A 22,918-nucleotide genomic window follows, 5' to 3' on the forward strand; every position below is an offset into this window, starting at 1 on the left:
ATCTGATTGCCTTTTCTGGTAGTCTGGCCATTCCTTTGAGATGGTAATCACTTAGTTCCTGAGACAATGGGAAGGTTCCCTCACCCCCTCCCTCCTTGCAGAGAAACATTTGGGTAGTTTTGGGAGTCAAAATGGTTTCAGGACTGTCTTCCTGTGCTGCTCCAGACGTGGTTTATATATTTATGTACGTGTTTGCTTGGTACATTTACGAACATTTATTATATATATGAGACCTTAATTTTTTTTATTACACCATACACGCCAACATTTCTCCAATGAAATTGGAGAGGTCCCCTCCAACATTTCTCCGATGAAAATAGGGACGTCCTAAGGAGGGACGCGGGTGGTGCTGTGGGTTAAACCGCAGAGCCTAGGACTTGCCGATCAGAAGGTCGGTGGTTCGAATCCCCGCGACGGGTGAGCTCCTGTTGCTCGGTCCCTGCTCCTGCCAACCTAGCAGTTCGAAAGCACGTCAAAGTGCAAGTAGATAAATAGGTACCGCTCCGGCGGGAAGGTAAACAGCATTTCCGTGCGCTGCTCTGGTTCGCCAGAAGCGGCTTAGTCATGCTGGCCACATGACCCGGAAGCTGTACGCCAGTTCCCTCGGCCAATAAAGTGAGATGAGTGTCGCAACCCCAGAGTTGGTCACGACTGGACCTAATGGTCAGGGGTCCCTTTACCTTTACCTTAAGGAAAAGCAAGACATTCGGTTATCAAATCTAGGACTGTCCCTGAAAAATAGGGACACTTGGAGGGTCTGCTTATTGAGCTCTGTGGGATTTGCTTCTGAATGAACTTTTATAGAATTGCTGTGAAAGGGGCAGGAGATCTTGGGGATAGCTCAGACGGAAATTCCCAGGTGTCAAAAAAGATTATTTATGTATGCCACAACTGCGGCTCATGTTTTGTTAGCCCAAAAATGGAAAGCGAGCGAGGTCCCAACTAAAGAAGAATGGCAATATAAACCGATGGAATATGAGCAGCTTGTGGATCTAACATATAGAATAAGAGAACAAGAAGAACATATGTGTAAAGAAGATTGGAAAATGTTTATTGAATATATGGAAGAAAATGTGTATATTTAAAAATGTGGGCAGCATTAAGATAAATTCAGCAGTGTAAATAAGTTTTGATGGATGTAATAATGGAATACCAAATGGTTTAGTTTATATAAAATAAGCAGGGATTTATGTTGTGCAAAATGAACCATGGAAAGAGAGGAAGGGAAGTCATTGATATTTTAAGGTTCTTTAAGTGAATTTTCAAAAATGTAAAACAGAAATTAAATAATAATTTTAAAAAATTAAATGAAAAGGGCAGAAGATCCAATCTAAAGAACCTCAATGTTTTGTATGGTTCAATCCTCATCCCTTTCATTTATCCTTCTTTCATATTTCACATGCCACCATGCGCCATGTGCCACCATGCGCCACATGGCTCTTGGCTTGGCTGTGCTCTTCTTCGAATCCTGCTTCATGTTCCTGGAATAGCTTTCTGTCACCAGTACGTCTCGCTTTATGGGATTACTGAAAACTAATCTCTTTCCTCTTGTTCCTATATTTTCCTTTCTGAATTGCTATTGGCACAAGGACAACAATTGACACAAGGTTGGGCAATGGGGCTTCCCCTCCCTCTCTGTTTGATACCGCTCAATATAACTTGAACGCTGTATGGGCATGTAATAAACAAAAATCTGCCCTTATTCCCTTATGGGGGACACAAGAGCCCTTACAGAGTCCTTTGTACGTTCTCCATCGGTAGGAGAAAATAACAGAGGACAACCAGAGAATATTGAGAAGCAAAGCAGCTAGTAAGCCTGATCTTTATTGAAACTGTTGCAACAGGGTGCTCCCCTCACATGCTGGACCCCAGGGTCCAATTTAACATCACTGGGGACATTGCAGAATCAGTTTCTCCGTCGCCTTCTGAAACTCCCCATGTGTGTGAGCAACGCAGCCATATGTCTGGAGTTAAGGATTGCATCATTGGAGACTGTCATCTGGAAGCGAGTCTTTGGCTATTGGCTGTCCAGCTGGCATAGGCTTCCCGACCATTACCTTTTTCAGTGCCTCTGGCGGGACGTCTTTGTCAATCCGTGGGTAGGAAAAATCCATGCCAAACTTCTGAGCATCGGAATTTCCCCAGCGGACTCCTTAAAGATGAACTTACGCTCAGCCAAAAGCCTTATTGAGCAAAGATTAGCGGACATTGAAAATCAACACAACCTCTCCAGGGGTGGGGGTGTCTGCTCCCCCAGGTATCACGGAATAACCCCACCACTTGGCCTTCCATCATACATGTCATCTCTTTCATCAGTACCACACCGACTTGCATTTATTCGTGCAAGGTTCAATGTCTTTCCATCGAACCTGCTGAACCACAGATTTTCCAAGGGTTTGGTGTCTCCGCTATGCGTGTGTGATGGGGAAACTGTTGAATCTCTTTCACATATAATGTTCAACTGTCCCCTACGTAGCATAGCCAGGGCTAAATTCCTGGGTCCTGCTTTACTGCGCTTGGTTGGCAGGCCTGTTGAGTCACACGCCGCACTGCTTTTGCAGGATACAGATCCTTCTGCAACTCTGCAGGTGGCGAGATTTCTGAATGCGGTTATCTCACACTCAAAAACCACCAAAAAACAACAACAACATCAAAACTAATCGGACTGTTATGATGAGAGTGCATGTCGGAGTTCGTCTTCAGTTTTCCTTTTCTGTGATCCGTCCCTTGGAGCTCTCCTGGCCCCAAGCTGTCACTTGGCTGCTCAATGACCCACCCTTGCATCGTGGTGCTCACCTTCTGTTGTCGGATATATCTGTTTTTATGTCTCTGTGTTTTTATGTTTGTACATATTTTATGGGCTAATAGCCGTAAATAAATAAATTAAATTAAATAGAGGACCCAGAACAAAGGTGTGCCTGTCCTTATATAGACAATATCACCCCTCCATACATCATACATACATCACAGAAGGGGTGTAACCCAAGACCACCTCCCACAAACATCATACCTACATCACAGAAAAGGCGGTCTACAACAGAAATCTGAGTGTGTTGTTTATCTCCTGTCTGGCAGGTTACCTGTTAATGGTCACTTGACTGGATACCCTGGGGAGCCTGGCCAGTCTTTGGTAATGACAAATACTTAGTTCCTGAGCCAGGTCACAGGCTCACCCTATTCATACACAGACATACCCTTAAGACAGGATTTGTGAACGAAAAGACAATGGGGAGGCTTTTCCATTTTCCTTCCACCTTGCAGAGAAATATTTGAGGACAATTTGGGAGGGACAAAATGGTTTCAGGACTTTTTCTGTGGGGTTTCAGACATGTGGTTTATATATGCAGTTATGAACTTTTATTATATATATGTCTGTGTGTGTGTGTGACCTTAATTTTTTTATTTCAGCTAATACAAAATTTCTTATGCTCAGCAATTATTTGTGGCTTAGATAGTGAGGAATGGGCTGGGCTCAATCCCTCAAAATCTCTTAAATCACACCCACACCATGCAATTTGATCACTCTTATTACACCTTAGAAGTCATGGCAGCTACAATCCCCAGGACCTTTAACAAACGAGATTTCCTAGGGTTTTTCCATGACTGTTAAAGTAGTATAAGGGTGCTTTAAATCACATATGGCATGGAGGGACTTTTAGTTTGCCTCCTGAGGAGGCCTGGTGCTCCAATTGCAGGCTGCTGGCTTAACGTGTGAATCAAGTGCTGCTAAAGTCCCTGAGAAAACAGAATGTTTACTGAACAAATATGGAGACCCTCTGGAAGTGATTAACTCAAGAAAGGGCTTGAGGCAAGAATAAGTTTGCTGTGTGTGCGTCTGTGAGAGAAAGAAAGAAAAGTTATTTCTATGAATGGTTCAGTCGCTGCTGAAATTGCAAAGCCGGCATGTCTCCTTAGCAATTAATTATAATCATAATTAGTTCCAACCCAAGAGCTCATCGTGGGAGAGAGAAGACGACAAAAAGGCCATATTTCTGCAAAATGCCATGTTGCTTCACATGACTGCAAGTTGTTTCTGGACAGTCGCCAAATCCAAGAATTCTCTAAATTTCATGTTCAGAGTAGTGATTAGTAATAAGTTTAAGACAACACAAACAATGCACAAAAGGGTAAGGAGCCTCATTAATCCAAGGCAACAGCTGGGAGAAATTGCAGGAAATTGATACCAGCATGTCAGATTCATTCCCAGATGTTTTCCTTCCTGACCATACATTGTGACTACATTGACAACTCATGTCCACCCATTCCTGCATCATTCTGTAGTGTAAAATGTTGGCCCCATTAGTTATTGATTCATTATGTTTCTATCTCAACTTTCCTCTATGGAAACATAAATTGTTCCTGCCTCCTGTTTATCTTCACAACAACCCTGAGAGGTAGGTCAGAGTTACCCAGTGAGCTTCATGAACTTGGATCTCCCTGGTCCTAGTCTGACGGACTGAATTGTGACACCTTTTGCAGGACTGGTGGCAGGTAATCACGACAAACCATTTCTATGGCTAGGCTTGTATGCTGGATCAGGTCGCCTATGAAATCTGAGAAAGTGTGCTGTTACGTAAAATGGCCTCAGTTATTAGCCAAACTTAATTTGACCATGGAGCCTTTTTGTCTGATCTAGATAATCTCTGTCCCTTTCAGTAATAACATGTAATGCCAGAGGCATTTTCTGCCCCTACTGTTGGCCATCGGATGATTATTTTGCTGCAATAACTCGGTGTTTTTCAGCATCTGCATGGTTTATTTGAGTGCTTAAATAGCACGCCCTAAAATATTCACCCACACTTCCTTCCAAGAGCAACACAATGAGGAGCCCCTGCTGTTTTATGCTGTTTTGAAGTCGCATTTTAATCAATGTTTTATATTTGCTGTTAGCCGCCCTGAGCCCGGTTTTTAAACCGGGAAGGGCGGGGTATAAATACAAATTATTATTATTATTATTATTATTATTATTATTATTATTATTATTACTTTCGACCCACTGTGTTGAGCGGCGTGCGAAAGGGCTCTGGAGAGGGGCTGCTTAAAATGGTGGCCGCTTGAGCGCTGCTGCTGGCACCAACAAAGCCCAGGCCCCTTCCTCCTCTAGGCAGGGCGGGGAGAAGCCAGGAGGAGGGAGGGAGGAGGCGCCAGCGCTGCCGCATGAGAGAGAGGGAGGGAGAGGGAAAGAATGCGCCCACTGGCGATCCACGTGGTGAATCCTGGATTGTCTGTGGGCCGGATCCAGAAGGCAATTGGGGCTGATCCAGCCCGCAGACCTTAGTTTGCTGACCCATGGTGTGGGAGAACAGCACAGCTTTCATTCATGCCTCTGTATTATCAGCAGACACGACACTCATTCTCAGCATTGCTTGAAATCTACTTGTGCGCCTAGCAACCGAAGGGGGGGGGGGAACTGTCACCACAACAGGACTCAAACTCATTCAGCTATCCCCAAATTTTATGGCCATATTTCCATTCACGTGCACAAGACCGAATGAAATTAATTTTCCTACGGCTGCAATTTCTGGATCGAGCCATAAGGCTGTTTCGGGTTATTACTAATTTCCTGTTCTCTCTTCAGTCGCACACAGTTAGAGCACGTGCCCAGAAATACACACGGATTTGCAGTTCCCATCCTCCGCCCCACATTTCTCTCATGTTATTAGTTGGCTTCAAAACGTTCAGCCTTACAACAGCTAATTCAATATTTCCCTGCTTGCCATGTGGTTTATTGCCCACAACAGCTCAACAGAAGAGTAAACGGCGGAGTTAAACTTTATAGGTCAGAAAAGCTGTGTAAAAGTTAATGACTCTCTTAGAACAGCTGCTTAGCGGAGACGTAAGCTCCATTTTTGGTGGTCTCTTGTTTACCGTATTTTTTGCACCATAACACTCACTTTTTTCCTCCTAGAAAGTAAGGGGAAATGTCTGTGCGTGTTATGGAGCGAATGCCTGCGGGTGGCGGGGGGGGGGATCTGCTGCAGTCGTGAGCAGAGGATCCATGGTTCCCCTTCCTTCTCTCCTCCGTGGTTACGAAGCATGGATCCACATGGATCCTCAGGATTTTTGCATTGGGCTACTCCAAACTCACTGTCAGATCACATGTCTGTGGCCATAGCATGAACCACAAAAATCATATATCCACTATTTCGTTTAGAATATTTTTTTCTTATTTTCCTCTTCTAAAAACTACGTGCGTGTTATGGTCTGGTGCGTGTTATAGAGCGAAAAATACGGTATATGTGCACTGACTGCAGGATTGTCGTCTATCTCTGCATGTCGACAGCATGGTGACGAAGGCAATCTTTTTCTGATAAGGGGACTCCCACAAAACAGCTGTGACTATATTGATTGGAAACTGATTAGAAGCCTTTCATGTTCAAACACCGCTATAATAAGGTTTACATTCTCACATACCTACGAAAGCAACCACAAAGACTCCCCTTTAAACCTTGTATGCATTTGGGATCATAGCTAGCAAAACGGGGGCATAAAATACAGTGGTACCTCAGGTTAAGTACTTAATTCGTTCTGGAGGTCTGTTCTTAACCTGAAACTGTTCTTAACCTGAAGCACTACTTTAGCTAATGGGGTCTCCTGCTGCAGCTGTGCCACCGCTGCACAATTTCTGTTCTTATCCTGAAGCAAAGTTCTTAACCCAAGGTACTATTTCTGGGTTATCGGAGTCTGTAACCTGAAGCGTATGTAACCCGAGGTACCACTGTAATGCAAAAATGTCTCCCATACATTTAAAGCACACATCCCTAGGAGATGTAGTTTGCTAAGGGTGCGGGGATTAGTAGCTTTCTTACATCAGCCCAGGGACCGAAAACCACTGGGAGCTTCAAGCGGCAGAGATGGGAAACCTATTTCTCCCAGGGGGCCACATTCCCTTTTAGTTAATTTCCTGTGGTGGGGGAGATGGGGGTGATGCCAGCAGTAGGTGGGGCCTGAGGCAAGAATGGGTGGAGCAAGGAATGTGAATGTTACCTTGGCAAAGTAGCCACCCAGGGAGGCTGGGAAGGCCCAGTCATATGGGCGGGGAGTAATATATTATTATTATTATTATTATTATTATTATTATTATTACTACTACTACTACTACTACTACTATTTTACACACACACACACACAGTGGCGTAGCATGGGTTGCCAGCTCCCGGGGCCATGGGGGGGTGAGCTAAAGGTAAAGGGAACCCTGACCATTAGGTCCAGTCGACTGTGGGATTGCGGTGCTCATCTCGCTTTATTGGCCGATGGAGCCGGCGTACTGCTTTCGGGTCATGTGGCCAGCATGACTAAGCCACTTCTGGCGAACCAGAGCAGCATACGGAAACGCCATTTACCTTCCCGCCAGAGTGGTACCTATTTATGTACTTGCACTTTGACGTGCTTTCGAACTGCTAGGTGGGCAGGAGCTGGGACCGAGCAATGGGAGCTCACCCCGTCGCGGGGATTCGAACCACCGACCTTCTGATCGGCAAGCCCTAGGCTCTGTGGTTTAACCCACAGTGCCACCCACGTCCCTTGGGGAGGGGGGAGGAGAGAGGAAAACAGATGGAGTATGCGTGTGCATTCGACTGCCCAACAGCGTCCACAGCACCCAAAAGAATGCAGCTACAGAGATATGAAAAGAAGAGTCATTCCGTTGTCTGGAGAGGTCACTTCCTGGTTCTCATGGAGAAGCCGTTTTCCATGGAGCCTGGCAACAGAAACATGCAGCTGTATTGCAGTGGCAGCAGGTGTTGAAATTTTGCGCCTCCTAACAAGTTCGCAGCTGGGGCAATTGCCCCTGTTTCTCCCCACCAGTGCCAGATTTAAGCTAAACAAGCTATAGCTTAGGGTCCCATTCTCTTGCCCCCCGCAAAAAAAAAAAAATAAAGAGAAAAAAACCTGGATGTACATTTCCAAAACATAAGATAAAAACCAAATAAAATAAAACCTACATACAGCAAGTGTTTTGTGTTGTGTAGGCTCCTATGATGTAAGTAATAGTAATATATAACATATCTTCAACACAAAAAAACAGTGACAATTTGTTGTTGACAAAGGACAGCTGGACATATAAAGGGCCCCATCATCTTCAGTAGCTTAGGGCCTCATCAAACCTAAATCCGGCCCTGCTCTCCATGCTACGCAACTGGGCACACACATGCACACACACACAAATGCACAAACACACGCACACACGCACACAGAGTTCTCCATGAAGGCAAGCAAGAAGCACAGCCACAGTTCAAGAAGACATTCCAGGCAACTGAAAAACATCCAAGAAGGATATGGAGTAGCGTTACTGAAGGGTGTAGCCTGTGGAGAGGGTGTGTGGCCTGGGAAGAGCCTGAGGGCCAAACAAAGAAGTCCGGAGGGCCACATTTGGTCCCAGGGCCTGAAGCTTCCCACCCCTGCTGCTAAGTGCTTTAAAATCTTCCCACTGGAGAACAGAGCCTTTACTTTTCACAACATCAGGATATAATTGGGCATATTTATTACAGAGAGCTGTTTCCCCTCTGAAAACTGGGTCAGTGGCTTTGTACACAGACAAGAGCAGCCCTGATGTTTTGCAGATTCTGGGCACAGTGGCAGAGTTCAGAAGCTGGCTAGCAACCAAGCCTCTCCGTGGCCCCATTTGGGACGTCAGCAACTCAAGAGCAGGGTCCAGCATTTGGATGCATTCAAAGCTTTGACTAGACAGCCCTTTTGACTGATCCAGCAAGCCTCTTCTTATCTTTTTTATGGGAGACCATAGCAATGCATATCATTTGAAGGCAGGATCCAAATTTGAGCAATAATACAGGCAATAATACAGTTCAGGAGACTTGTTTCTGATTTGGTGAGGGCCCACCTAAAGTCAGTGTCTGTCCCAGGGTTCCCTGTGCTAATGCAAAATGGACCTTAGCAAGAGTTTGTCCTAGCGTTCCCCTGTATAACCATGTTTTATTAAAATGTCACGATTGCAACGAGGTTCTGCTGTTCCTTCAAAGGTTTGGTCAACAGCAGCCCATGGACTTTGTCACACAGAATGCGATGGGATCCGTTGAATAGCAAGCATGCTTCTGCACAGCACATTTCATGCTGAAGTCTGATAGCAAACCCTCCAAGTGCCCCTATTTTCCAGGGACAATCCTGGATTTACAGACGTTGTCCTGGTTTCTGACTTGATCCGGTAATATCCTGCTTTTCGTTAGGACATCCCTATTTTCAATGGAGAAATGCTGGAGGGTATGGAGTTATGTGACCAACGAGCTAAGGAGATAAGTAACTATACAACCTTTAGAAGACATCTGAAGGCAGCCCTGTACAGTGGTACCTCAGGTTACATACGCTTCAGGTTACAGACTCCGCTAACCCAGAAATAGTGCTTCAGGTTAAGAACTTTGCTTCAGGATGAGAACAGAAATCGGGCTCCGGCGGCGCAGCAGCAGCTGGAGGCCCCATTAGCTAAAGTGGTGCTTCAGGTTAAGATCAGTTTCAGGGGCAACCCAGTCAGGTGGGTGGGGTATAAATGATAAAATTATCATTATGGAATAGAACGTCCCTATTTTCATTGGAGAAATGTTGGAGGGTATGTGACAGATAAACCCCCACACCTCGCAAGCTGCGTCTACGAAGCTAGTCCTCATAGCTGCAAAGATAAGCTTACCGTAAATGTGTAACGGTAAAGGCTTCAGATTGCGTTCTCCATTGTGAACATGTTGCTCACATCAGAAACTGATTACTGAAATAAATACTTTCAGTTCCACTGCCTGAGAGCTGAAAGTTGACACATAAATGGGGACAGATTTCTCTACCTCAAATGAAGCTAAAAAGCCTTTATATGGAGAAGGGGAGGGAGGTTGCCACTTTTAGAAGTGAAATATCTGCCAAAAATCTCTTTGGCTGTTGCCTGGTGACCGCTTTTAATGTGGTAACGTGACAGAGACCCTGTCAAATGATTTCCTGGACTGAGTTTTTAACGTGATGGCTATTATCGGCATGTGTTCGCATCATGCCGCCTCCCCCCCCCCCCCCCGGTTTGGGTGGTGGAAGGGATATTATCAAATGAGTAGCAAAACAGCTTGTCATTTTGACTGGCTCAACATAGTGGGAGGGTTGTCTTTGTTTTTTGGTTGTAAAAAAGGATTACTTATTTACTCTCATTGATTATTTATTGCAAATTTATTAAAGAAAGGAAAAAGGCACACCAAAAAAGGAGACAAAGCAAAACGAAAACACCAAAAAAGGGGACAAAGCAAAACGAAAACATCGGCTCACATTCCTCAATACATCCAATGCATGATAGATGGTGAGGTAAAGGGTGGTGCTGTGGTCTAAACCACTGAGCATCTTGGGCTTGTTGATTAGAAGGTCGGCGGTTCGAATCCCCGTGATGGGGTGAGCTCCCATTGCTCTGTCCCAGCTCCTGCCAACCTAGCAGTTCAAAAGCATGCCAGTGCATGCAGATAAGTAGGTACCACTGCAGCAGGAAAGTAAACGGCATTTGTGTGCGCTCTGGTTTCCGTCACGGTGTCCTGTTGCACCAGAAGCAGTTTAGTCATGCTGGCCGCACGACAGGAAGGAAAGTCCACCACCTCATGAGGGAGTCCAATCCACTGTCTAACAGCTCTTACTATCAGAAAGTTATTCCTGATGTTTAGTCAGAATCTCATTTATTGCTGCAGAATTAGATAAGATGACAGGAAGGATTCGAAACCTGTGGGATCAGAGATTCTTAGAGGACTGGAGTAAATATTTGAATTATTTGAAAAGCAATTGTAATAATCAGATTGTGCTAGTAGGTTTGCAAGAAGTTTTGTAAGGAGGACTATGTGAAATGTTGCAGAGACGATTATGAAGAGAGTTATTAGTTAAGGACAATTAAAAGTAATAGAGAAATTAAGAAATGTAGACTAAGTGAAAAAGATTGAAAAATCTTCAGATGCGGTTGATGGAAGTCTAAAACATTGTATAAGATAAGAAAATATGTTATATGATTGTTGGAAATGATATGTTAAATACTAATAAAAATATACATAAAAAAGGAAAAGTGAAGAAAAAGAAAAAGAAAAAGAAAAAGAAAAAAAGTATCTCATTTATTGCAACTGGAACAAGTTCAGGGTCCTATGCTCTGCAGAAGAAAACCAGCCTGTTCCTTTTTTCATGTGACAGCCTTAAATCTCTACCTCATGGGGTTGTTGTGAGAATTAAATGAGGATCCAGTATAGGGCTCAAACCCACAAGAGATCAAGAGTCTCATGCTGCTACCGATTGAGCTATCCATTCAGACTGTTCCCTGACCTAACAATTTGTAAATGTAAAAAAAACCCCACTCTGAGTCTGTATCTGGTCAAGGAGAGCATAAGAAAAACTCCTGCTAGTTCTTATCTTGACTTGCAAGGGGTACGTGGGCCTTGGTTACCTGGCTTTCTAGTAGCAAAATCCCATGCTGAAATAAACATTCAGCTGAACCAGGACCAGCTATGCAAAGGACAAAGAGAAACCACATGCAAATAAGGAGGAAAGGCTTGGTTTCTGCCGACACCACGGAATGGAAAAGGCTCTTTAATGAGATGCAGCATCTGGTTACAAACACCTCAGGTTACAAACATTTTGGGTTACAGTCTCCGCTAACCCGGAAGTAGTATCTCGGGTTAAGAACTTTACCTCAGGATGAGAACAGAAATCGTGTGCCAGCGGCGCAGCGGGAGGCCCCATTAACTAAAGTGGTACCTCAGGTTAAGAATGGTTTCAGGTTAAGAACGAACCTCCAGAACAAATTAAGTTCGTAACCAGAGGTACCACTGTACTGTGTTCCTCTTAATACTGTTATCTAGGCCACCTAGATAGCTGGACTATAAAGAAGGCTGATTGCCGAAGAATTGATGCTTTTGAATTATGGTGCTGGAGGAGACTCTTGAGTGTCCCATGGACTGCAAGAAGATCAAACCTATCCATTCTTAAGGAAATCAGCCCTGAGTGCTCACTGGAAGGACAGATCCCGAAGCTGAGGCTCCAATACTTTGGCCACCTCATGAGAAGAGAAGACTCCCTGGAAAAGACCCTGATGTTGGGAAAGATGGAGGGTACAAGGAGAAGGGGACAACAGAGGACGAGATGGTTGGATAGTGTTCTCGAAGCTACCAGCATGAGTTTGACCAAACTGCGGGAGGCAGTGGAAGACAGAAGTTCCTGGCGTGCTCTGGTCCATGGGGTCATGAAAAGTCGGACACGACTAAACAACTAAACAACAACAACAGGCCACCTACTCATTGCTGGCCACCAACCATGTATGATGACTCACTAAGGACATATTAAGGTACCTTCCAGTGGGGAAGGTACCGGAAGCTACCAAGCTGCCATGTGGGGTCCAAAAGGAACTACTTGTGCAGTATGGCTTAGCATGGCATCCAAACTGGGAGTCCCCAGTAAACAAGAACAAACCTTGGCTACAGTCCGTGTTTAGGAAGAGGGGACATGTCCCCTGTTGCTGCAACTGCTCCATGGGGCTCAGACCTGTGGACCTCGAGGCTAGAAGCATTTGTGTGTATCCAGAACACTGTGAAAGCTGCTGTGTGTGTTTCTTGAAACCATGACCCTGAGATTGAGAGTCTCGTGCTCTACTGACTGAGCTATCCATTCAGACCATTCCCTGGCCTAACAATTAATTTCTTAAAAGCCACATGAGTCTGTATCCGGTCAAGGAGAACACAGGAAAAACTCCTGCTAGTTCTTATATTGATTTGCAAGTGATACAGGGGCCTTGGTTATCTCTCTTTCTCATAGTAACATCCACATACTATGAAGCAGTTCTGGCCTGAACATGACCTTTCTAGAGAGATGCAATCAGCAAGGGCTGCTGGATAACCTTGCATTTTCTGGATGCTTTGGCCAACAGCCTGTATACAGTTATCTTTGTCCCAGGCTGATCTTGACCTCAGAATTTGATTGCTTCAATTCTCCCTTGGTATTAGTTTCCTTTCTTTCTTGTTGAGAAGATGGCAGGGTGGCTTTTTACTCCTGCCTAAGCCATGGGTTCTCCAAGGTGACTGTGGTGGGCGTAAATTGGAAGGACAGAGGAAGAGCTGAGAAGCTGCCACAAAAAGAAAATGGACAAGCAGTTTTGGACCTGATCTTTGGCTCTGAGTGTTTGTACAGCTACAAAACACTGCGGTGGCTGAAGGTGTGATCGCTGCATATTCATGATGGCTGCCGTTTTTCTGATAACCACTGGCCTAGGCAGTCATAGTCATAGTATGCAATAAATAATTGCAACAAACAGGTAACTTTTAAAACAACCTTTTATAGCCATCTCAGCAAGTGGCTGCCACCACTAATTTTGCGTGTGAGGGAAAGTGTTAACCCCATCCCCATACTCTTGATCATGATTTCCTCCTTGATGCTGCAAATCAACCTTGACTTGTTCCAACCTGTCTGGGCCAGTGCCAACCAGTCTGGTCTGCAACCGGTCTGAACTGGTTCCAACCGGCTTGGACAGGTTCAAACTGGCCTAAACTGGTTCAAACTGGCTTAAACTGGTTCAAACCAGTCTGATCAGGGTCAAACCGGCTTGGACTGGTTGAAACTGGCCTAAACCGGGTGAAACCGGCTTTGTCCGGTTCAAACTGGCTTAAAACAGTTCAAACCGGCTTTGTGCGGTTCAAACTGACTTAAACCGGTTCAAACTGGCCTAAAATGGTTCCAACTGGTCTGAACCGGTTCCAACCGGCCTTGAACGGTTCAAACTGGCCTAAACCGGTTCAAACTGGCCTTGACCGGCTCAAACTGGCCTAAACCGGTTCAAACTGGCCTAAACCGGTTCAAACCAGCTTTGACCAGTTCAAACTGGATTAAACCGGTTCAAACTGCCCTAAACCGGTTTAAACAGGTCTGAATCGGGTCAAACTGGGTTTGACAGGTTCCAAACGGCTTAGACCAGTTCCAACAGGTCTGGACAGGTTTGAAATGGCTTGAACCAGTGCAAACTGGTCTGGACCAGTTCAAACTGCCCTAAACCGTTTCAAACCAGCTTTGACCGGTTCAAATTGGTTTGACTAGTTCCAACTGGCTTAGACCAGTTCCAACAGGACTGGACCGGATCCCACCGGACTGCACCAGTTCCAACCAGCTTGGACCGTTTCAAACTGGCCTAAACTGGTTCAAACAGGCCTAAACCGGTTCAAACCGGTCTGAACCGGATCCAACTGGATTGGACTGGTTCCAACCGGCTTAGACCAGTTCCAACAGGTCTGGACAGGTTCGAACCGGCTTTGACCAGGTCCACCTGGCTTAGACCAGTTCCAACAGGTCTGGAACGGTTCCAACCGGTCTGAACCGGTTCAAACCAGCTTTGACCGGTCCAAACTGGATTAAACTGGTTCAAACTGGCCTAAACCAGTTTAAACTGGTCTGAACCGGGTCAAACTGGGTTTGACAGGTTCCAACCGGCTTAGACCAGTTCCAACAGGTCTGGACAGGTTTGAACCGGCTTTGACCAGGTCCACCTGGCTTAGACCAGTTCCAACAGGTCTGGAACGGTTCCAACCGGTCTGAACCGGTTCCAACCAGCTTGGACCGGTTCCAACCAGCTTGGACCGGTTCAAACTGGCCTAAAACGGTTCAAAATGGCCTAAACCAGTTCCAACCGGCTTGGACCGGTTCCGACTGGCTTCGACTGCTTCAAACTGGCCTAAACCAGTTCAAACTGGCCTAAACCGGTTCAAACAGGTTTGAACCGGTTCCAACCGGCTTTGGCTGGTTCCAACTGGCTTAGACCAGTTCCAAGAGGTCTGGACCAGTTCCAACCAGCTTTGGCAAGTGCAAACTGTTATGGACCGGTTCCAACCAGCTTTGACTGGTTCAAACCAGCTTGGACCAGTTCTAACTGGCTTAACCCGGTTCAAACTGGCCTAAACCAGTTCAGACCGGTCTGAACTGGTTCCAACTGGCTTGGACCAGATCAAACTGGCCTAAACAGGTTCAAACTGGCTTTTACCGGTTCAAACTGGCCTAAACCGCTTCAAACCGGCTTTGACCGGTCCAAACTGGATTAAACCGGTTCAAACTGGCCTAAACCAGTTTAAACCGGTCTGAACTGGATCAAACTGGGTTTGACAGTTTCCAACCGGCTTAGAACACTTCTAACAGGTCTGGACAGGTTCGAAGCAGCTTGAACCAGTCCAAACTGGTCTGGATCGGTTCAAACTGGCCTAAACTGGTTCAAACCGGCTTTGACCGGTTCAAACTGGCTTTGACCAGTTCCAACTGGTTTGGACCAGTTCCAACAGGTGTGGACCGGTTCCACCTGGTCTGCAGCGGTTCCAACCAGCTTGGACCAGTTCAAACTGGCCTAAACTGGTTCAAACTCGCCTAAACCAGTTCAAACCGGTCTGAACTGGTTACAACCGGCTTGGACTGGTTCGAACTGGCCTAAACCGATTCAAACCGGTCAGAATCGGTTCCAACCGGCCTTGACTGGTTCAAAGTGGCCTAAACTGGTTCAAACCAGTCTGAACTGGTTCCAACCGGCTTTGAGTGGTTCAAACTGGCCTAAACCGTTTCAAACCGGTATGAACCGGTTTCAACTGGCTTGGACCAGTTTCAACTGGCCTAAACTGGTTCAAACCGATCTGAACCGGTTCCAACCGGCATTGACTGCTTCAAACTGGCCTAAACCGGTTCAAACCGGTCTGAACCGGTTCCAACCGGCCTAGACTGGTTCAAACTGGCCTAAACCGGTTCACACAGGTCTGAACCGGTTCCAACCAGCCTTGACAACTTCAAACTGGCCTAAACCGGTTTAAACCGGTCTGAACCAGGTCAAACTGGGTTTGACAGGTTCCAACCGGCTTAGACCAGTTCCAACCCTTCTGGACAGGTTTGAACCGGCTTGAACCAGTGCAGACTGGTCTGGACCAGTTCAAACTGGTTTAAACCGGTTCCAACCGACCTTGACTGGTTCAAACTGGCCCAAATGGGTTCAAACTGGTCTGAACCAGTTCCAACCAGCCTTTATGGGTTCAAACTGGCCTAAACTGGTTCAAACAGGCCTAAACCAGTTCAAACCGGTCTGAACCGGATCCAACCAGCTTAGACCGGTTCAAACTGGCCTAAACCGGTTCAAACTGGCCTTGACTGGCTCAAACTGGCCTAAACCGGTTCAAACTGGCCTAAACCAGTTCAAACCGGCTTTTACCAGTTCAAACTGGCCTAAACCGCTTCAAATCAGCTTTGACCGGTCCATACTGGATTAAACCGGTTCAAACTGGCCTAAACCAGTTTAAACCGGTCTGAACCGGGTCAAACTGGGATTGACAGGTTCCAACCGGCTTAGACCAGTTCCAACAGGTCTGGACAGGTTCGAACCGGCGTTGACCAGGTCCACCTGGCTTACACCAGTTCCAACAGGTCTGGAATGGTTCCAACCGGTCTGAACCGGTTCAAACCAGCTTTGACCGGTCCAAACTGGATTAAACCGGTTCAAACTGCCCTAAACCAGTTTAAACTGGTCTGAACCGGGTCAAACTGGGTTTGACAGGTTCCAACCTGCTTAGACCACTTCCAACAGGTCTGGACAGGTTTGAAACTGCTATGACCAGGTCCACCTGGCTTAGACCAGTTCCAAAAGGTCTGGAACAGTTCCAAACGGTCTGAACCGGTTCCAACCAGCTTGGACAGGTTCAAACTGGCCTAAACTGGTTCAAACTGGCTTAAACTGGTTCAAACCAATCTGATCAGGGTCAAACCGGCTTGGAATGGTTGAAACTGGCCTAAACCGGGTGAAACCGGCTTTGTCCGGTTCAAACTGACTTAAAGCGGTTCAAGCTGGCCTAAACCGGTTCAAACTGGCCTAAAATGGTTCAAACTGGTCTGAACCGGTTCCAACCAGCCTTGACTGGTTCAAACTGGACTAAACCGGTTCAAACAGGCCTTGACCGGCTCAAACTGGCCTAAACCAGTTCAAATTGGCCTAAACCGGTTCAAACCAGCTTTAACCGGTTCAAACTGGCCTAAACCGGTTTAAACCGTTCTAAACCAGGTCAAACTGGGTTTGACAGGTTCCAACTGGCTTAGACCAGTTCCAAGAGGTCTGGACAGGTTTGAAATGGCTTGAACCAGTGCAAACGGGTCTGGACCGGTTCAGACTGCCCTAAAACGGTTCAAATCAGCTGAAATTGCGACCCCGGGGATTAGGGATTTTTTCAAAAAAATCTTTTTCTGCCGGTTAAGTTTTCAGGGCTGATTTCCTGTCCTGCGATAAAAAGCCTTCTGTTTCGACCGCAAAAACTTCTAGGGGAGCATTTACAACCATTTGGCACCATTTTTGAGTGAATTGCCGAAAGTCAGGTTTTTGATGTAATTGTGACCCCGGGGATTAGGGATTTTTTTTAAAAAAAATCTTTTTCTGCCAGTTAAGTTGTTGAGGGCTGATTTATTTTCCTGTGATAAAAAGCCTTCTGTTTCGACCGCCAAACCTTCCAGGGGAGCATTTGCAACCGTTTGGCACCATTTTTGAGTGAATTGCCGAAAGTCAGATTTTTTATGAAATTGTGACCCCGGGGATTAGGGATTTTTTCAAAAAAATCTTTTTCTGCTGGTTAAGTTGTCGAGGGCTGATTTCTTGTCCTGTGATAAAAAGCCTTCTGTTTCGACCGCGAAACCTTACAGGGAAGCATTTGCAACCGTTTGGCACCATTTTTGAGTGAATTACCGAAAGTCAGATTTTTTATGAAATTGTGACCCCAGGGCTTAGGGATTTTTTCATAAAAATCTTTTTCTGCCGGTTAAGTTGTCGAGGGCTGATTATCTGTCCTATGATATAAGCCTTCTGTTTCGACCGCCAAACCTTTCAGGGGAGCATTTGCAACCGTTTGGCAGCATTTTTGAGTGACTTGCCGAAAGTCAGAATTTTTACGAAATTGTGACCCCGGGGATTAGGGATTTTTTCATAAAAATCTTTTGCTTCCGGTTAAGTTTTCGAGGGCTGATAATCTGTCCTATGATATAAGCCTTCTGTTTCGACCGCCAAACCTTTCAGGGGAGCATTTGCAACCGTTTGGCACCATTTTTGAGTGAATTGCGGAAGGTCAGATTTTTTATGAAATTGTGACCCCGGGGATTAGGGATTTTTACAAAACAATCTTTTTCTGCCGGTTAAGTTGTCAAGGGCTGATTTCTTGTCCTGTGATAAAAAGCCTTCTGTTTCGACCGCAAAACCTTCTAGGGGAGCATTTGCAACCATTTGGCACCATTTTTGAGTGAATTGCCGAAAGTCAGGTTTTTGATGTAATTGTGACCCCGGGGATTAGGGATTTTTTCAAAAAAAAAATCTTTTTCTGCCGGTTAAGTTGTCGAGGGCTGATTATCTGACCTATGATATAAGCCTTCTGTTTCGACCGCCAAACCTTTCAGGGGAGCATTTGCAACCGTTTGGCAGCATTTTTGAGTGAATTGCCGAAAGTCAGATTTTTTACGAAATTGTGACCCCGGGGATTAGGGATTTTATCAAAACAATCTTTTTCTGCCGGTTAAGTTGTCGAGGGCTGATTTCTTGTCCTGTGATAAAAAGCCTTCTGTTTCGACCGCAAAACCTTCTAGGGGAGCATTTGCAACCATTTGGCACCATTTTTGAGTGAATTGCTGAAAGTCAGGTTTTTGATGTAATTGTGACCCCGGGGATTAGGGATTTTTTCAAAAAAAAATCTTTTTCTGCCGGTTAAGTTGTCGAGGGCTGATTTCTTGTCCTGTGATAAAAAGCCTTCTGTTTCGACCGCCAAACCTCTCAGGGGAGCATTTGCAACTGTTTGGCACCATTTTGGAGTGAATTGCCGAAAGTCAGATTTTTTATGAAATTGTGACCCCGGGGATTAGGGATTTTTTCAAAAAAATCTTTTTCTGCCGGTTAAGTTGTCGAGGGCTGATTATCTGTCCTATGATATAAGGCTTCTGTTTTGACCGCCAAACCTTTCAGGGGAGCACTTGAAACCGGTTGGCACCATTTTGGAGTGAATTGCCGAAAGTCAGAATTTTTATGAAATTGTGAACCCGGGGATTAGGGATTTTTTCATAAAAATCTTTTTCTTCCGGTTAAGTTTTCGAGGGCTGATTATCTGTCCTATGATATAAGCCTTCTGTTTCGACCGCCAAACCTTTAAGGGGAGCATTTGCAACCGTTTGGCACCATTTTGGAGTGAATTGCGGAAGGTCAGATTTTTTATGAAATTGTGACCCCGGGGATTAGGGATTTTTTCAAAAAAATCTTTTTCTGCCGGTTAAGTTGTCGAGGGCTGCTTTCTTTTCCTTTGATAAAAAGCCTTCTGTTTCGACCGCCAAACCTTCCAGGGGAGCATTTGCAACCGTTTGGCACCATTTTTGAGTGAATTGCCGAAAGTCAGATTTTTTACGAAATTGTGACCCCGGGGATTAGGGATTTTTTCATAAAAATCTTTTTCTTCCGGTTAAGTTTTCGAGGGCTGATTATCTATCCTGTGATATAAGCCTTCTGCTTCGACCGCCGAACCTTTCAGGGGAGCATTTGCAACCGTTTGGCACCATTTTTGAGTGAATTGTGCAAAGTCAGATTTTTGATGAAATTGTGACCCCGGGGCTTAGGGATCTTTTCATAAAAATCTTTTTCTTCCGCTTAGGTTGTCGAGGGCTGATTTCTTGTCCTGTGATAAAAAGCCTTCTGTTTCGACCGCCAAACCTCTCAGGGGAGCATTTGCAACCGTTTGGCACCATTTTTCATTGAATTGCCGAAAGTAAGGTTTGTGATGTAATTGTGACCCCGGGGATTAGGGATTTTTTCAAAAGAATCTTTTTCTTCCAGTTAAGTTTTCGAGGGCTGATTATCTGTCCTATGATATAAGCCTTCTGTTTTGACCGCCAAACATTTCAGGGGAGCACTTGAAACCGGTTGGCACCATTTTGGAGTGAATTGCCGAAAGTCAGATTTTTTATGCAATTGTGACCCCGGGGCTTAGGGATTTTTTCATAAAAATCTTTTTCTGCCGGTTAAATTGTCGAGGGCTGATTTCTTGTCCTGTGATAAAAAGCCTTCTGTTTCGACCGCCAAACCTTTCAGGGGAGCATTTGCAACCGTTTGGCACCATTTTTGAGTGAATTGCCGAAAGTCAGATTTTTTACGAAATTGTGAACCCGGGGATTAGGGATTTTTTTTTTAAAAAAAATTTTTCTGCCGGTTAAGTTGTTGAGGGCTGATTTCTTGTCCTGTGATAAAAAGCCTTCTGTTTCAACCGCCAAAGCTTTCAGGGGAGCATTTGCAACCGTTTGGCACCATTTTTGAGTGAATTGCCGAAAGTCAGATTTTTTATGAAATTGTGACCCCGGGGATTAGGGATTTTTTCAAAAAAATCTTTTTCTGCCGGTTAAGTTGTCGAGGGCTGATTTCTTGAACTGTGATAAAAAGCCTTCTGTTTCGACCGCGAAACCTTACAGGGAAGCATTTGCAACCGTTTGGCACCATTTTTGAGTGAATTGCCGAAAGTCAGATTTTTTATGAAATTGTGACCCCGGGGCTTAGGGATTTTTTCAAAAAAAAAATTCTGCCAGTTAAGTTGTCGAGGCCTGATTTCTTTTCCTGTGATAAAAAGCCTTCTGTTTCGACCGCCAATCCTCTCAGGGGAGCATTTCCAACCGTTTGGCACCATTTTTGACTGAATTTCCAAAAGTCAGATTATTGATGAAATTGTGACACCGGGGCTTAGGGATTTTGTCAAAAAAATCTTTTTCTGCTGGTTAAGTTGTTGAGGGCTGATTTCTTCTTCTTTGATAAAAAGGCTTCTGTTTCGACCGCCAAACCTCTCAGGGGAGCATTTGCAATCGTTTGGCACCATTTTTGAGTGAATTGCCGAAAGTCAGATTTTTAATGAAATTGTGACCTTAGGGATTTTTTTGAAAAAAAAATTTTCTGCCGGTTAAGTTGTCGAGGGCTGATTTTTTGTCCTGTGATAAAAAGCCTTCTGTTTCGACCGCCAATCCTCTCAGGGGAGCATTTGCAACCGTTTGGCACCATTTTTGAGTGAATTGCCGAAAGTCAGATTTTTCATGAAATTGTGACCCTGGGCCTTAGGGATTTTTTTGAAAAAAAATTTTTCTGCCGGTTTTGTTGTCGAGGGCTGATTTATTTTCCTGTGATAAAAAGCCTTCTGTTTCGACCGCCAAACCTCTCAGAGGAGCATTTGCAACCGTTTGGCACCATTTTTGAGTGAATTGCCAAAAGTCAGATTTTTGATGAAATGGTGACCCCGGGGCTTAGGGATTTTTTCAAAAAAATCTTTTTCTGCCGTTTAAGTGGTCGAGGGCTGATTTCTTTTCCTGTGATAAAAAGCCTTCTGTTTCGACCGCCAATCCTGATCAGGGGAGCATTTGCAACCGTTTGGCACCATTTTTGAGTGAATTGCCGAAAGTCAGATTTTTCATGAAATTGTGACCCTGGGCCTTAGGGATTTTTTTGTAAAAAAATTTTCTGCCGGTTAAGTTGTCGAGGGCTGATTTTTTGTCCTGTGATAAAAAGCCTTCTGTTTCGACCGCCAATCCTTCTCAGGGGAGCATTTGCAACCGTTTGGCACCATTTTTGAGTGAATTGCCGAAAGTCAGATTTTTGATGAAATTGTGACCCCGTGAGGGCTGATTTCTTTTCCTGTGATAAAAAGCCTTCTGTTTCGACCGCCAATCCTTCTCAGGGGAGCATTTGCAACCGTTTGGCACCATTTTTGAGTGAATTGCCGAAAGTCAGATTTTTGATGAAATTGTGACCCCGGGGCTTAGGGATTTTTTCAAAAAAAAAAATTTATGCCGGTTAATTTGTCGAGAGCTGATTTCTTTTCCTGTGATCAAAAGCCTTCTGTTTCGACCGCCAAACCTCTCAGGGGAGCATTTGCAACCGTTTGGCACAATTTTTGACTGAATTGCCGAAAGTCAGATTTTTGATGAAATTGTGACCCCGTGAGGGCTGATTTCTTTTCCTGTGATAGAAAGCCTTCTGTTTCGACCGCCAATCCAATCAGGGGAGCATTTGCAACCGTTTGGCACAATTTTTGTGTAAATTGCCGAATGTCAGATTTTTGATGAAATTGTGACCCCGTGAGGGCTGATTTCTTTTCCTGTGATAAAAAGCCTTCTGTTTCGACCGCCAATCCAATCAGGGGAGCATTTGCAACCGTTTGGCACAATTTTTGATGAATTGTCGAAAGTCAGATTTTTGATGAAATTGTGACCCCGTGAGGGCTGATTTCTTTTCCTGTGATAAAAAGCCTTCTGTTTCGACCGCCAATCCAATCAGGGGAGCATTTGCAACCGTTTGGCACAATTTTTGACTGAATTGCCGAAATTCAGATTTTTGATGAAATTGTGACCCCGGGGCTTAGGGATCTTTTCATAAAAATCTTTTTCTTCCGCTTAGGTTGTCGAGGGCTGATTTCTTGTCCTGTGATAAAAAGCCTTCTGTTTCGACCGCCAAACCTCTCAGGGGAGCATTTGCAACCGTTTGGCACCATTTTTCATTGAATTGCCGAAAGTAAGGTTTGTGATGTAATTGTGACCCCGGGGATTAGGGATTTTTTCAAAAGAATCTTTTTCTTCCAGTTAAGTTTTCGAGGGCTGATTATCTGTCCTATGATATAAGCCTTCTGTTTTGACCGCCAAACATTTCAGGGGAGCACGTGAAACCGGTTGGCACCATTTTGGAGTGAATTGCCGAAAGTCAGATTTTTTATGCAATTGTGACCCTGGGGCTTAGGGATTTTTTCATAAAAATCTTTTTCTGCCGGTTAAATTGTCGAGGGCTGATTTCTTGTCCTGTGATAAAAAGCCTTCTGTTTCGACCGCCAAACCTTTCAGGGGAGCATTTGCAACCGTTTGGCACCATTTTTGAGTGAATTGCCGAAAGTCAGATTTTTTACGAAATTGTGAACCCGGGGATTAGGGA

The sequence above is a fragment of the Podarcis filfolensis genome (genome assembly GCF_964270895.1).
Source record: "Podarcis filfolensis genome assembly, chromosome: 6".
Classification (NCBI taxonomy): domain Eukaryota; kingdom Metazoa; phylum Chordata; class Lepidosauria; order Squamata; family Lacertidae; genus Podarcis; species Podarcis filfolensis.